The 14612-nt window shown below is 29.8% G+C and overlaps 1 long non-coding RNA gene across 2 annotated transcripts in view; it reads left to right on the forward strand.

Moving 5' to 3' along the window:
* The window catches only part of LOC145293804 (uncharacterized), a 96376-nt gene extending 82773 nt beyond the window's left edge, over positions 1–13603 (forward strand). The window contains exons 2-4 of one of the 2 annotated variants that reach the window (XR_013869772.1): positions 10310–10438; positions 10773–10851; positions 12495–13603. This is a non-coding gene — a long non-coding RNA (uncharacterized LOC145293804). Of the gene's footprint in view, positions 1–9566; positions 9995–10309; positions 10852–12494 lie in introns of those variants that run through there. The other variant, XR_013869773.1, reaches the window with a different exon arrangement.
* The last annotated feature ends 1009 nt before the right edge of the window (positions 13604–14612 follow it).

Genomic DNA, 14612 nt, shown 5'->3' on the forward strand with positions numbered 1-14612 from the left:
CACGTTCACTACCGTCACGTTGTTATGGCAACCAAACCCGCTGACTTCTTTTTCTCATTTCACTCGTGGTCTTAAATTCATTTCGGGTTTGTATTACTGTACACATAGATTCGAATAAGTTGCCAAAAAACAAATATATAACAAATAAATGTTATCAAAGGCAAATTTTTCGTGTTTTTATTCAATTTAACATGTTTATTCAGCTCGAAAAGCATACAGTGTTTACCGATGTATTGGAAAATTCAAGATGGCGGCCGATTCTCTCTTTAACACGGTAAGTTTGGAAAAAGGTGTAATAAATAAAAAACCGGTTAAATTACTGTTAAAAACTCGCTCAATATATGTTACCGTGACATAGGTTGACATATATTCGGCGGGTTTTTAATAGTATTTTGTATAGTTTTTTATTTATAACACCTTTTCCCAAACTTACGGTGTTAAAGAATGTGTGAGACGCCATCTTGAATTTTCCAACACATCGGTAAACACTGTATTCTTTTCGAGCTGAATAAACATGTTAAATTGAATAAAAACACGAAAAATATATCCAGTTTTTATCGGTTTTTTACCTTCTCTGCAGAAGTACAAAAAACAAACAAACAAAAAAAAACGGAAGGTACTTTTACAGAATGTTAAACTAACCCTAACCGATGTTTTATGTTTAGTTTAGGAAAAGTCAGAAGAAATAAAAGTCATTATTGCATGAAATATACGTATTTAGTTGAAGTATTGTTTATGTCAATTCTTTCGAAGAAATTTAGCAAGAATACCTGTAAACCAGGAAATCGGTAAAATGTCATCATGGATGAATACTTGTCTATTATAATTTCTACCCTTGACAAAAACTTAGCCATAACAAAAGAGATTTATTGTTCAGATTGTTTTTGAGATTGATTTCTAAAAAGACATTTTATAAATAAAATCGACTTTAAAATTAAAGACTTAAATTACAATAATTGAATTTAAACATTCTTATTTCAATATTTGGCACATAACACCTGCAAAAATGATCACAATGTCAGGATTTCATTTTATTTCAGAATCGATGGCAAATACTAATATTTAACATTAGTTTATCATTTAAGCCGATAAAAAGCCCTTTTTTTTCCGAGTCATAAAAGGATTTGGAGTTTCTTAATCAACCTTTCGGGTGCAGTTGCACGCTCTCAAAATAACTAAAGTGTTGGCTTTAAAAAAATTGGTTCATTAAAAAAATTTTAAAAAAAATCGCTTTGGTAATTAGATATGTCGTATCGTATGGTTATCCCTAATCGCTGAATAAAACTGCTAACGAGTTGAATGATTACGACATAAAATTAAACTCGGGTTCCTGAAACGGAAACTTCGTTTGTTTTTGTTTTTTTCTTATCAATATATTTACATTGTTATTTTGTTTTCATTTTCAATCATTCGAACAGTTTTCTTTTTCAAGTAATCCAAGTTACAAAATTCCCACTGTTTACTATGCTAAAATCACAATGACTAATGTATACCTATTAACCCTTATCCTTGAGTGGCCTCTGGGCCTTGATAAGTGGTGACACCCATGTAAAAAAAAAAAAAAAAAAAATCACTCGAACAGTTTTCTTTTTATAATGTACAGTTTTAAAAGTTTAAAAACTATATAGTTTTTACTTCAGGAAAATTAATGGGTCAGTTTTTACGATGTGCCCTGTTAAAATACTGTTAAAAACTCGCTCAATATATGTTACCGTGACATAGGTTGACATATATTCGGCGGGTTTTTAATAGTATTTTGTATAGTTTTTTTTATTTATAACACCTTTTCCCAAACTTACGGTGTTAAAGAGGGTGTGAGACGCCATCTTGAATTTTCCAACACATCGGTAAACACTGTATGTTTTTCGAGCTGAATAAATATATTACATTGAATAAAAACACAAAAAAGATATCCAGTTAGGTAGAAAAGTAACTTATCTTGCCTTTGATAACATTTATTTATATATTTGTTTTTGACTATTTTTTCGAATCTATGTGTACAGTAATCTTGCCAGGATGCGGAGGAAAATGAATGAAGGGGGAGGGGAATAAAATAAAAACATTTTGGAAACAGAGTAAGTTTGAAAGAATTGCTTTGCACAGAAAGAAATTAATGAAAAAATAAAATTAAATTTCTTTTCTTTCTTGATTTTTTTTTTAGTTTTTTATGAAAAAGGAAGTCAAAATTAAGACTATAAAAAACAATTTTTATTAAGAGCGAACCTCAGTCGTCAGGTCTGTAAAAAAAAGACGTGGAATAATAAATGTTTTCTAATACAAATTGTTTTTACTTATGTGTTCATTTGTCTCTTTGAAGTTCGTTTGTTTAATATATCGGTTTGCAATATAATTTTGTCATTCTGTCAGACTCAAATTTTAAATCTATATATCTATAAAAGTGAAAGTGTGTGTGTGTGTGTGTGTGTGTGTGTGTCTGTGTACATTTCCCTACGAAATAACTCTGTCAATTTTTAGTCTACAGACTCGAAATTTGATATACAGGGTACTGAGATTTGGAAAAATCTATGTGATCGGTTTTTAGCCAGAAATTTGGCGATTAAGGGGTCAAAGTTCAACGATTTGAGCTTTGAGAACTCTACCAAACTTCTCCGACAATTTTGGGTCTACACACTTTAAATTTTAGATATAGCTTCCGTGGACATGAATCTAACTTAATAACTTGATTTGAGCCCAAAACAATAAATTTTCAGGGGTCATAATAGGGGTCAAAGTTTAAAAAATTACCCCCTTTTTTTTGCTCAGCATACACCTCCAAACACCCGGGCAACGCCGGGCACCCATGCTAGTATATATATATATATATATATATATATATATATATATATATACATACTATGAATTCTTGATTTACATCATTTTTTATTTATTTATTTATCTATTCATTTTGAAGTTAGTACAAATTAGCAAAGTATTTTGGGGAAGAATATATATAAATTTATAAGATAAACCATAGATTTCAAAGCGTCCAGATCCGTCAGATTACCATTCTCCCCACATTGTACAATCGTTCACGAGGGCAATCGTTCGGCGTTGATCATCCAAGTTGTACTACTAAGGGGCAAAAATCACCTTCAAGTACGAAAATGAATAACAATTCAACGGTTGTTATTTTTGCATAAAAATAACTATCCCGAGTAAAAGTTACAATGTTGTCTTTGTGTAGAAAGTTTCTAAATGCATTTTGTAATTTTGCCGCTCTCACGGACTCTTGTCCACAGTTCGGTGTGTTAACAAATTGATTACGATCCCCAACCGCGATATCACAACTATAACATCGTCTCGGACCTCTCAAATGTATGTGGGCATTGAAATCACGCATGTATCGTCAGTTTTAGCTCCAATGTGAACAAAATGTGCGAAGTCTGTGTGAAAATCCGATTTTCACACCAACGGATTTTCACTAAAACTGAACTTTCGCTCTCCAGGATGTCTCCAAGGTTGATCGTCGGTCGCTAGTCGTTGCTAATGTTTTCTTTTCTCACAAAAGGTTCAGCTGAAAACCCTTTTCATGACCCGCTACGTCCGGCCGGAATAAATGACAGTCAGGGACATTTCACAGTGATCACCGCTTTGAAACGCCTACGCGTGTGTAGGAACATGGTGTTATGATACTACCCCACGCATACATAAAAGAAAAGAAACTGTTACGCTCCTTTGCGTATGAATACAATAAACAGGCTAGAACGTTTGAGAATGCCGGTATATAAAGATTAACCCGCCAAAATTTAAACAGTCCAGGAAGCAGTTCCACAAGTAATTATCACCTCTGCCCGTGATTATCACATACGCCAAACTCCGTCGATTTAGACGTAAAACAACATCACCAAAAATGTCACAGAACAGTCAAAGTTTTTCTCCGAATTCTCAAGTGCAGGACGTGTTCGAGAAAGATCTGTCTTCGTGAGACGTTAAAACACCCGTTATGATTTCACGCGGGACACAGGTGAACCACAATACCCATCGTGGAAATTTACGATATCCAACAAGAACTCAAACCTTCTTTTAAATATTCATATTCCAAACCACTGTTCTTACAATACGAACACACGCACGCGCGTATTCGCATTTCCCATGCATGGATTACAGACTGTTTCCATTAGAAAATAACCATATTGACTCCAAGCCCTCGCGCGGCATCTCTATTATAAAATCAGTATTTTCAAGCCTTGTATCATGCTCGCAAAAGCCTCACAAGCATTCATTTAAAACGTTCAAACATGAAAATATTTATGTTGAAGCCCTTTATTTAAATACTTCTTTCGCGTAAATAAATGTTATTTACCTACTATCTACTATATGATAAAATGATTGCAGAAATTACTTTCTGGACCAAAGTAGCATAGGTTTTCAACAACAGATGCCACCTACAAATTTAATACATCTAACCTGATAGCCACTATCTTATGTAACCTACGACCACCCTTTCTGCTCCATTTACTCGTGATAATAAAATGCTACATAACAACCGATGAGCAATACCATCATTATCGCCACATCTACAAAGGAAGGCGTTGAAGTTCCTATTTTTCTCTCTCATTACTTTGTCTCTCGTAGCTACTAGTTGACACCGGGACAAATTCTACATTTTCCTACACTAATGCGCTTGCGCCGCCTATAACTGGTTATTACATCAACATTACTTAACTGGCTACTACATAAACATACCATATAATCTTTCCATTTTCTGCTATCTAAATAAGTCTCCCCAGCATATTTCCGATCAATCCGCTTGCCTAAGCCCTCACTATTCTCATATTCTAGAATACAGTTATCCTACTTTATAAACGAACAGTTACTAAAAATGGTTTATGGCGTCACTATCAAACATATTTTTGGGCCCGTCGTCGCTACAGATACAGAAAACACAACTTCTCCTCTTACATAAACTGCCATATACATTATTGCATGTAATTAGACATTAATGTACAACTACTTTTTTATGCAGTACATAACCATACGTTTGTTTATTATCATATTTCTGCATCACTCCAAATAAAAACAAAAGGTTTATTTCTACTACTACATTCTGTGCTGTGTGGCCTGCAATTCGCATATTTCAACGCAGTTATTAGCTAAATTATTAGCTAATAAATAAATAAATATCCCTTGTTAGGAATTATAACACCGATGAAAAATGAAGATACTGACAGTCCCCAAACTATGGAATATATCACTGTCCATTCATCTGAAAAGACGTGTGCCGATTACAAAAGCCAGATGGCCGAATTCCCATTTACAAGATGTTGTCGGCGGATTTACCAACACAACAGTAAATTCAAACATTTGTCATCAGAATTTCTTATTCCCTGAAATTCTGAAACTGATAAACAATTCTTTTCTTTCTCACCAGAGTTTTGCTTTTTCTCTAATTAATTTGTATAATATTAGAACTGAAACTCAAATGCAATGAAAATTTGTTTTTAAACAGTGAAAACAAAAAGCAGAAGAAAATAATTATTGGTATGAAAATAAAAAAAAAATGCCCGTTCTCCTTTAATTGAAAAACTTAACGTCTTTGTCACACGCGTCGCATAATTCTTTTTATTTTTTTCAAACAGTTATGCAACGTGCCAAAACATTTCGTTGCGGGTCTACTTTTTTTCTGTTTTGCGGTTATTTCAATAAATTAAAATTTTTCCCTTTTTCTAAAGACATTCATTGATTCAAATATTTTGTTTTTCAGTATTTATTCTTTAATTTGTTTTTCGTTTGTATTTTTTCACACATTCTGTCTCCAGCGGATTTCATTTTATGGTATATTATATATTTTGTTCCTCATAATGTGTATGTGTGCTTTTTATTTTGTTTTCATTCGTGCACAGTTGATTACGTCACAAAAAGAAATTGCGTAATTTTTTGTAAATGATCATATATGATGAGGTTATAAAATGTGTCGTGCACATTGGATGATGTCATGAAAGGTGTCGTGTGCATCACACAATTATTACGTAACTAAAGAGCGATTCATGCGAATAGTGGGTGAAGAGTGGAAAGAAATAAGAAGACAAATAGGATAAAGAATGGAAAAGAAAAAGGAGAGAGAGGGAGAAATGAGAGTGGATGAAGAAAGAGGAGAGAGAGAGAGAGAGAGAGAGAGAGAGAGAGAGATGGATGACCAAGAGTGCATAAAAATTATCCAGAAATAAATAACTATAATTACTGGTAGTTTTTGCCACCTTTATTGATGGGCTGGACAAGCCATGACCAGTTAGGTCGTCTAGGGAGACTAGACAATGGGTCGTTTAGTATACTACTGAAACTTGTCATTTGTTATCTTGTTTTCGTGCTTCCGCGTACACTTCATCTGAGGAAAGGGCGAATAGCGTGAATCAAATGGTGGTGGTAAGAGAAATGATAAGGAGAATGGAATGATGTAAATAATTAAATCAGAGAGAGAAAGATGAGAGATGGTGAAAAAAGGATAAGGAAAGATGGAGAGATGTGCAGAGAAGAGGCAAATGATCCGTTATGAGATTACAGCGGAAACTTGTGCTTCAACGCGACCAGTTTTGTTTTTTTTTTATATATATTTCTAGATATTTATGAAAACATTTTTAAATTTCCAAATATAAATATAAATATAAATTGTGTTCATTGTTTTTAAACATATATATTGTTTTTATTGTTTTTAAACATATAAATTGTTTTTATTGTTTTTAAACATATAAATTGTTTTTATTGTTTTTAAACATATAAATTGTTTTTATTGTTTTTAAACATATAAATTGTTTTTATTGTTTTTAAACATATAAATTGTTTTTATTGTTTTTAAACATATAAATTGTTTTTATTGTTTTTAAACATATAAATTGTTTTTATTGTTTTTAAACATATAAATTGTTTTTATTGTTTTTAAACATATAAATTGTTTTTATTGTTTTTAAACATATAAATTGTTTTTATTGTTTTTAAACATATAAATTGTTTTTATTGTTTTTAAACATATAAATTGTTTTTATTGTTTTTAAACATATAAATTGTTTTTATTGTTTTTAAACATATAAATTGTTTTTATTGTTTTTAAACATATAAATTGTTTTTATTGTTTTTAAACATATAAATTGTTTTTATTGTTTTTAAACATATAAATTGTTTTTATTGTTTTTAAACATATAAATTGTTTTTATTGTTTTTAAACATATAAATTGTTTTTATTGTTTTTAAACATATAAATTGTTTTTATTGTTTTTAAACATATAAATTGTTTTTATTGTTTTTAAACATATAAATTGTTTTTATTGTTTTTAAACATATAAATTGTTTTTATTGTTTTTAAACATATAAATTGTTTTTATTGTTTTTAAACATATAAATTGTTTTTATTGTTTTTAAACATATAAATTGTTTTTATTGTTTTTAAACATATAAATTGTTTTTATTGTTTTTAAACATATAAATTGTTTTTATTGTTTTTAAACATATAAATTGTTTTTATTGTTTTTAAACATATAAATTGTTTTTATTGTTTTTAAACATATAAATTGTTTTTATTGTTTTTAAACATATAAATTGTTTTTATTGTTTTTAAACATATAAATTGTTTTTATTGTTTTTAAACATATAAATTGTTTTTATTGTTTTTAAACATATAAATTGTTTTTATTGTTTTTAAACATATAAATTGTTTGTATTGTTTTTAAACATATAAATTGTTTTTATTGTTTTTAAACATATAAATTGTTTTTATTGTTTTTAAACATATAAATTGTTTTTATTGTTTTTAAACATATAAATTGTTTTTATTGTTTTTAAACATATAAATTGTTTTTATTGTTTTTAAACATATAAATTGTTTTTATTGTTTTTAAACATATAAATTGTTTTTATTGTTTTTAAACATATAAATTGTTTTTATTGTTTTTAAACATATAAATTGTTTTTATTGTTTTTAAACATATAAATTGTTTTTATTGTTTTTAAACATATAAATTGTTTTTATTGTTTTTAAACATATAAATTGTTTTTATTGTTTTTAAACATATAAATTGTTTTTATTGTTTTTAAACATATAAATTGTTTTTATTGTTTTTAAACATATAAATTGTTTTTATTGTTTTTAAACATATAAATTGTTTTTATTGTTTTTAAACATATAAATTGTTTTTATTGTTTTTAAACATATAAATTGTTTTTATTGTTTTTAAACATATAAATTGTTTTTATTGTTTTTAAACATATAAATTGTTTTTATTGTTTTTAAACATATAAATTGTTTTTATTGTTTTTAAACATATAAATTGTTTTTATTGTTTTTAAACATATAAATTGTTTTTATTGTTTTTAAACATATAAATTGTTTTTATTGTTTTTAAACATATAAATTGTTTTTATTGTTTTTAAACATATAAATTGTTTTTATTGTTTTTAAACATATAAATTGTTTTTATTGTTTTTAAACATATAAATTGTTTTTATTGTTTTTAAACATATAAATTGTTTTTATTGTTTTTAAACATATAAATTGTTTTTATTGTTTTTAAACATATAAATTGTTTTTATTGTTTTTAAACATATAAATTGTTTTTATTGTTTTTAAACATATAAATTGTTTTTATTGTTTTTAAACATATAAATTGTTTTTATTGTTTTTAAACATATAAATTGTTTTTATTGTTTTTAAACATATAAATTGTTTTTATTGTTTTTAAACATATAAATTGTTTTTATTGTTTTTAAACATATAAATTGTTTTTATTGTTTTTAAACATATAAATTGTTTTTATTGTTTTTAAACATATAAATTGTTTTTATTGTTTTTAAACATATAAATTGTTTTTATTGTTTTTAAACATATAAATTGTTTTTATTGTTTTTAAACATATAAATTGTTTTTATTGTTTTTAAACATATAAATTGTTTTTATTGTTTTTAAACATATAAATTGTTTTTATTGTTTTTAAACATATAAATTGTTTTTATTGTTTTTAAACATATAAATTGTTTTTATTGTTTTTAAACATATAAATTGTTTTTATTGTTTTTAAACATATAAATTGTTTTTATTGTTTTTAAACATATAAATTGTTTTTATTGTTTTTAAACATATAAATTGTTTTTATTGTTTTTAAACATATAAATTGTTTTTATTGTTTTTAAACATATAAATTGTTTTTATTGTTTTTAAACATATAAATTGTTTTTATTGTTTTTAAACATATAAATTGTTTTTATTGTTTTTAAACATATAAATTGTTTTTATTGTTTTTAAACATATAAATTGTTTTTATTGTTTTTAAACATATAAATTGTTTTTATTGTTTTTAAACATATAAATTGTTTTTATTGTTTTTAAACATATAAATTGTTTTTATTGTTTTTAAACATATAAATTGTTTTTATTGTTTTTAAACATATAAATTGTTTTTATTGTTTTTAAACATATAAATTGTTTTTATTGTTTTTAAACATATAAATTGTTTTTATTGTTTTTAAACATATAAATTGTTTTTATTGTTTTTAAACATATAAATTGTTTTTATTGTTTTTAAACATATAAATTGTTTTTATTGTTTTTAAACATATAAATTGTTTTTATTGTTTTTAAACATATAAATTGTTTTTATTGTTTTTAAACATATAAATTGTTTTTATTGTTTTTAAACATATAAATTGTTTTTATTGTTTTTAAACATATAAATTGTTTTTATTGTTTTTAAACATATAAATTGTTTTTATTGTAGCTAAAAATAAGTTTGGGGTTTTTGTAAGATTTACTTCTTCTAATTAAATATATTTATTGGTTGAGTGGATGAAAACACGCAACCCACACCTAAAAAAAAAAAACAGACTTAAAAAAGCAATTACATTTTTCATGTAAAAAGAGGTTTCAGGCGAGCGTTTAGCAAAAAGTCAAACTAACGGGCATGGGACGTACTGTATACTACGTCCACATTCAAAATATTTCTTCTCACTCAAAAAGCAACTTCATTTCTTCATCCGACAGCTGAGTATCAAAAACAGGACAGTTATCAGGGTAAGCAAATGATTACTATCAATTTACTCACCTACAAAAAATTGCCAGCATATACACACACAGCCTTTTGAAATCACACTGCCTACTGAATTTACACGTTGCCACACGCATATTGATCGTGCCAGAAATCAAACATTTAGATACATTTCTTAAACAGGCTAATTCAGTGTTTTCACTTTGAATATCTGGTAAGTGAGAACATTTTTTCAAGTACTGGCACAAATAATTCTCTAACACAAAAATATCTTTTATAAATTTGTGAATATATTTTAAAATGTATTTTATTCTCTTAACATCGTTTTTAATTTTTTGCAGTCATACATTTTTGTCCGTTTGGTACGTTCCAAAGACGCGACCATCATCTTATCAAAATCCACATCAAAAGAAAAAGGAAAAAGAACTATGATGATTGAAAAGTCCCTATCAATAAAATCTGTAAAGGAGGTGAGGCGCCAATACAAGTGTATCGTTTAATTTAATATTAAATGTAACTCTAAAATAAAAATAATTAAAATCTGAAAGTGTATATCGTAACACCTCTCCTTCTTTTAAAATTTACATTTTATATCTTTTTAAAAATGTCTTCTTTCGTTTACTAAACAATACTGATTAAACATGAAATTAGAAAGATCATAAACAAATTATGAAAACTTTGTTTTGTATTTCGTATTTACAATGATGATACATTTCGCCATAAATAAAGTGGACCCTAGACAGTATTTATTGAAAAAATCCATTTTTTTTTTATTGCAAACAATAACACAACCTGGCGACACAGAGATGTTACAAGATCATGGATGAAGAGCAGCCACATCGTAGCTTTAATCCCAGTTGAACACCAACAGATGCCAGTACCAGTAAGAGGACGCTAATTTATTACTATAGCGATTTTAAAAGCTGTACGATCTGTAAATGAGGTAAAACCGATTTTAGATCATCCATCCTGACCACCACTCCACTTTAGATCATCCATCCTGACCACCACTCCACTTTAGATCATCCATTCTGACCACCACTCCACTTTAGATCATCCATCCTGACCACCACTCCACTTTAGATCATCCATTCTGACCACCACTCCACTTTAGATCATCCATCCTGACCACCACTCCACTTTAGATCATCCATCCTGACCACCACTCCACTTTAGATCATCCATCCTCGCCACCACTCCACTTTAGATCATCCATCCTGACCACCACTCCACTTTAGATCATCCATCCTGACCACCACTCCACTTTAGATCATCCATTCTGACCACCACTCCACTTTAGATCATCCATCCTGACCACCACTCCACTTTAGATCATCCATTCTGACCACCACTCCACTTTAGATCATCCATCCTGACCACCACTCCACTTTAGATCATCCATCCTCGCCACCACTCCACTTTAGATCATCCATCCTGACCACCACTCCACTTTAGATCATCCATCCTGACCACAACTCCACTTTAGATCATCCATTCTGACCACCACTCCACTTTAGATCATCCATCCTGACCACCACTCCACTTTAGATCATCCATCCTGACCACCACTCCACTTTAGATCATCCATTCTGACCACCACTCCACTTTAGATCATCCATCCTGACCACCACTCCACTTTAGATCATCCATTCTGACCACCACTCCACTTTAGATCATCCATCCTGACCACCACTCCACTTTAGATCATCCATTCTGACCACCACTCCACTTTAGATCATCCATCCTGACCACCACTCCGCATTTAGTATTAAGATTAATCAAGGACATGTTTATGTTTTCATAATTGTCAAGTAAGTTTCAGAGAATTTCAATGGCAAAATTATCTGAGCAATCTCCCTTTAATTATATCCGAGTTATCTCCTCTGAATTATTCTTGCCAAAGACATTATCCTCTTTCTGATTAGACTTTCAAAGCTATCAGATGTACTCTGATCGGCTGTTTCTTTTTATTGTATTTACAAACCTGACGTCGTGTTCATTAGTTTCTGATAACAGTCGTCCAGACTTCTACAGTCAACCTGAATGTCAGTAATATTTACTTATAACATTGCACATGCATATTCTGTATTCTCTTTCCGCAGTAACACATATATCTATCGATTGCATTTGGTCATTAGCATATTCTTTCTTTGGTACTACTGTATGTCATTCTTTCCCTTATGTATCACCTTCACATGTTTCATATCTTCATTTTATGTTTGTCTTCGACAAATTGTCTATGTGATAATAAATATCTTTGTGTCTAACAAGTTGAAAGGCTGATCACCATACGTTGGCTCCTAACAAGATTACACAGATATATGAACTGATTTTCCCTTCCCTACTAACGGAACATTTATCTACAAACACGTTGATTTTCTAACCTTTTCTCTCCGTCCATAACCATAGACATATTGCTGTACTAGCACTCTTCTCTTCCATTTCTCTTTTTATTTAGTTGTTAGCAAAGTCAACACAATAAAGTTGTTATAAATGCGACAATGAAACTGTCTTTCTATTCTATAGATTATCCATTAGGTGGAAGTGAGGCATCTAATTAATCCATGTTTATTGCAAACAATAACACAACCTGGCGACAGAGACATGTTACAAGATCATGGATGAAGAGCAGCCACATCGTAGCTTTAATCCCAGTTGAACACCAACAGATGCCAGTACCAGTAAGAGAATCAGAATGGACGCTCTCTTTTGTACTATTCAAAGTAAACAAAGATAAATGTTACCAAGCCCATGCTTAGTAAGTAGAAAGACCTTTTTACTCTGCTTACAACAAACATCAGCAAGAAATGACTGACTTGGGTTAAGAACAAAGTTATTATGAAGATCCTGTAGGAGTTTAAAATCTTTATGCTATAGGATCTTCTTCGCCATATCGAATGTATTACCACCACCAAAGGTTAAAGAAAAAGAGAGCAAAGCAAAAACGAAAAATCGGCAAAGAAGATCAAAGAAAAGGAGGCTGTTTCAGTTCCCAAGAACTTGAATGATCGCATTTGCTCGTATCTGATCTCTTGTATTGGAATCATATTAAATTACTGCCTTATTTTTTCGTCTTTTTGGTCTGATGCTATGATGACCACAATGAAACATTACACATTAACAAAATAATGTGTTCTTTGTTCATACGTTCAGCTTGTTTATAGGGGCTCTCTTTTTTTAGTCATTTCTTTTCATCGTCACCTTTTCCTCTCGTGGTTGCTATAGAAATAAGTCTCATTTCATGAATAAAGAGAACACAAGAAAACGTTTGCTGGATTTTTTTCCATATTTTATTTGGAGAGAATTGACTCAGGAGAGAAAGAGACTAATGTTTCCTTAACTATTTACTTCTTTATTTTTTAATTTAACTGACATGAGTTACCCAAGCGGACACAGTGATCATGGTAACATTCCACTTAGATTATTTCTACATTATTGACGATGTCTTATTCACACGACTTTCAGAGTGAGACATTTGAAAACCTTTGTTTCTCTCAGCTCGAAAATGTGACGTCATTTATCACCATTTGACTGTTTTGTCTACTGTTTGACCTGCTGCAGCTTGTTTCAACTTTTACATTACATATTTCTAGGAATAATTCTGTTTGCAAATATCATGACATGCACTTAATGTGACCTTTGTAAAAATTAACACTAATTTAATCGCCATTAACACTAATTTAATCGCCATTAACGTAAGATCCCTAATATGTAGCACACGTGTTTTGACTGGTTGTTCTCTCAATTATTTTGCAGTGTGTGTGTGTGTGTGTGTGTGTGTGTGTGTGTGTGTGTGTGTGTGTGTGTGTGTGTGTGTGTGTGTGTGTGTGTGTGTGTGTGCAACTCTCCTACAACCCACGCTACTGGACCGATCATGACCAAACCTGGCATGATGATGTTCCTCCACCTGGGGATAGTGCACACCATTTTTCAAGGTTAAGGTCAAAGGTCAAAGGTCATAGCCTATGTATATATATTCTCCTTCAGCCCACACCACTGGATAGATCATGAACAAACCTGGTATGATGATGGTCACCACCTAGAGATGGTGCACATCATCTTCTATATATATAAAGTAGTAAAGTGTCTGTGTGTCTGTCTGTGTGTACAACTCTCCTACAGCCCACACAACTGGTACAATTATGACCAAACCTGGGATGATGATGGTCCTCCCCCCCCACCTAGGAATGGTGCACACCGTTTTTCCGGATTAAGGTCAAAGACCTATGCCATAACCTATGTATATATATTCTCCTTCAATCCACACCACTGGACCGATCATGACCAAACCATGACATGATGATGGTGCACTTCATTTATCAAAGTGAAGATCAAAGTTTAAGGTCATATTTAGTGCAGCATAAACTACCCACTTAGGGATGGTGCACACCAAGTTAGGGGTTCTTCATCATCTCGGGGGCTGACACCATGTCGCCGGTGAACTTCTTTGTGAATTTGAATCAGATCACTCTCCTGCACCCCCATCCCCTAAACCAATTAAACAAATGTTAACTATTATGATATTTTGTAATTGTTTCAATTTTTATGTATAACAATGTAAGTATCAACTTTCATATAATCTAGATAGATTTCAGTCACTTTAGTTGAAAAATTTTAAACACCTTAAGAAATAGTTGCTCTTAC

The sequence above is a fragment of the Euprymna scolopes genome, chromosome 15 (assembly GCF_053919585.1).
Source record: "Euprymna scolopes isolate OS-2025 chromosome 15, ASM5391958v1, whole genome shotgun sequence".
NCBI lineage: Eukaryota > Metazoa > Mollusca > Cephalopoda > Sepiida > Sepiolidae > Euprymna > Euprymna scolopes.